We start from the raw sequence: 3,033 nt of genomic DNA on the forward strand, positions 1-3,033 counted from the left end.
TGGAATGTGGTAAAATACTGTACATACTGTACTGTAATACAGTAGGTACAGTATTTTGGTGTACAGTATGGCATAATGTGTAGGACTAATGAGAGAGAGATGGAGATTGCTGCTACAGTACTGTGCAGTATTTCAGGGAGTCTCCTGCTGAAGAGGGAAGGCAACTACTGTATGCTGTACAGTACATGCTTGTTGCCATGGGTGATTTCCTACAGCATTGGTTTTCATGACATACTGTACAGTACTGTACAGTAAATTGTGGGCCCTTACAAACTTTTGATATGGGGCCTACAAATACTGTATCTGCAGTAATTACAGTATGCCTTACGCACTGTATTTCTTATTTTTCCAGGTATCAGCAGGATGACGCTGCGGGAGAGACAGCACCGCCACTGTAAGTACAGTACAGTATACTGTATACAGTACAGAGCGGAACATTGCATATTGACTTTCAAACATGTGGGATACTGTACAGGACCACAGCATTTCATCCCTCCTGGAATGGGTCATTTTGGCAGGTACTGTACTGTACTGTACTGTTATGTACTGCACAGTACAGTATGTACTGTAGTGTTGATACAGTACCTTAACACATTGTACTTTATAGTACAGTATGTTCGTGTTAGAGAATATACAGTACTGTACAGCACAGTAGTTTTTTTGTGTGCTTTTCCGCAGTCCCAGTGGATGTCGCAGCTCCAGAAAGCCTCCCTGCCGCCACCCAGGAGGAGAGGGCCACCTCTGCCCCCACCCAGCTGGAGGAGGAGTCTCTGAGCGCGGTTGGTAAGTATTGTACAGTATAACACCAGGGCTCTCACCATCTGTACCGGAAAAGTATTTTTGAACAGGCTCCAGCATGTACTGAGGCCCTTGTTCTTCTTCACTCTCTGACAAAATCCTTCTTGGATGGACAAACCCATGTGCACTGCAGGTGAGGCAGGTGTTACTGGACTTGCGCAGAGAGAATTACAGTATGTACTGTACAGTAGATTTGGGTGTGTCATTTTGCACTGCCTCGCCTGCTGTGCACATGGGTTTGTCCATCTACTGTGGGGAGGATTTTGTCAGAGAGTGAAGCAGAGTAAGGGCATCAGTTCCTGCTGGAGCCTGTTCAAAAATACCCCTGCTTGCACGATACAGCCTCTTTATTTTGTCCTTTTTTTTTTTGACATTTGCAGCTCCAGAAAGCCTCCCTGCCGCCACCCAGGAGGAGAGGGCCACCTCTGCCCCCACCCAGCTGGAGGAGGAGTCTCTGAGCGCGGTTGGTAAGTATTGTACAGTATAACACCAGGGCTCTCACCATCTGTACCGGAAAAGTATTTTTGAACAGGCTCCAGCATGTACTGAGGCCCTTGTTCTTCTTCACTCTCTGACAAAATCCTTCTTGGATGGACAAACCCATGTGCACTGCAGGTGAGGCAGGTGTTACTGGACTTGCGCAGAGAGAATTACAGTATGTACTGTACAGTAGATTTGGGTGTGTCATTTTGCACTGCCTCGCCTGCTGTGCACATGGGTTTGTCCATCTACTGTGGGGAGGATTTTGTCAGAGAGTGAAGCAGAGTAAGGGCATCAGTTCCTGCTGGAGCCTGTTCAAAAATACCCCTGCTTGCTTGCACGATACAGCCTCTTTATTTTGTCCTTTTTTTTTTGACATTTGCAGCTCCAGAAGGCCTCCCTGCCGCCACCCAGGAGGAGAGGGCCACCTCTGCCCCCACCCAGCTGGAGGAGGAGTCTCTGAGCGCGGTTGGTAAGTATTGTACAGTATAACACCAGGGCTCTCACCATCTGTACCGGAAAAGTATTTTTGAACAGGCTCCAGCATGTACTGAGGCCCTTGTTCTTCTTCACTCTCTGACAAAATCCTTCTTGGATGGACAAACCCATGTGCACTGCAGGTGAGGCAGGTGTTACTGGACTTGCGCAGAGAGAATTACAGTATGTACTGTACAGTAGATTTGGGTGTGTCATTTTGCACTGCCTCGCCTGCTGTGCACATGGGTTTGTCCATCTACTGTGGGGAGGATTTTGTCAGAGAGTGAAGCAGAGTAAGGGCATCAGTTCCTGCTGGAGCCTGTTCAAAAATACCCCTGCTTGCACGATACAGCCTCTTTATTTTGTCCTTTTTTTTTTTGACATTTGCAGCTCCAGAAGGCCTCCCTGCCGCCACCCAGGAGGAGAGGGCCACCTCTGCCCCCACCCAGCTGGAGGAGGAGTCTCTGAGCACGGTTGGTAAGTATTGTACAGTATAACACCAGGGCTCTCACCATCTGTACCGGAAAAGTATTTTTGAACAGGCTCCAGCATGTACTGAGGCCCTTGTTCTTCTTCACTCTCTGACAAAATCCTTCTTGGATGGACAAACCCATGTGCACTGCAGGTGAGGCAGGTGTTACTGGACTTGCGCAGAGAGAATTACAGTATGTACTGTACAGTAGATTTGGGTGTGTCATTTTGCACTGCCTCGCCTGCTGTGCACATGGGTTTGTCCATCTACTGTGGGGAGGATTTTGTCAGAGAGTGAAGCAGAGTAAGGGCATCAGTTCCTGCTGGAGCCTGTTCAAAAATACCCCTGCTTGCACGATACAGCCTCTTTATTTTGTCCTTTTTTTTTTTGACATTTGCAGCTCCAGAAAGCCTCCCTGCCGCCACCCAGGAGGAGAGGGCCACCTCTGCCCCCACCCAGCTGGAGGAGGAGTCTCTGAGCGCGGTTGGTAAGTATTGTACAGTATAACACCAGGGCTCTCACCATCTGTACCGGAAAAGTATTTTTGAACAGGCTCCAGCATGTACTGAGGCCCTTGTTCTTCTTCACTCTCTGACAAAATCCTTCTTGGATGGACAAACCCATGTGCACTGCAGGTGAGGCAGGTGTTACTGGACTTGCGCAGAGAGAATTACAGTATGTACTGTACAGTAGATTTGGGTGTGTCATTTTGCACTGCCTCGCCTGCTGTGCACATGGGTTTGTCCATCTACTGTGGGGAGGATTTTGTCAGAGAGTGAAGCAGAGTAAGGGCATCAGTTCCTGCT

The 3,033-nt window shown here is 48.4% G+C and overlaps 1 long non-coding RNA gene across 1 annotated transcript; it reads left to right on the forward strand.

Annotated features, from left to right (window-relative positions):
* Positions 1-291: 291 nt before the first annotated feature.
* LOC146030874 (uncharacterized) lies at positions 292-1,265 on the forward strand. Its single transcript, XR_014456361.1, has 3 exons — positions 292-394; positions 679-783; positions 1,179-1,265. It is a non-coding gene; the product is annotated as an uncharacterized LOC146030874 (long non-coding RNA).
* The last annotated feature ends 1,768 nt before the right edge of the window (positions 1,266-3,033 follow it).

This window comes from Crinia signifera, chromosome 1 (genome assembly GCF_055691185.1).
Source record: "Crinia signifera chromosome 1, ASM5569118v1, whole genome shotgun sequence".
Lineage (NCBI taxonomy): Eukaryota > Metazoa > Chordata > Amphibia > Anura > Myobatrachidae > Crinia > Crinia signifera.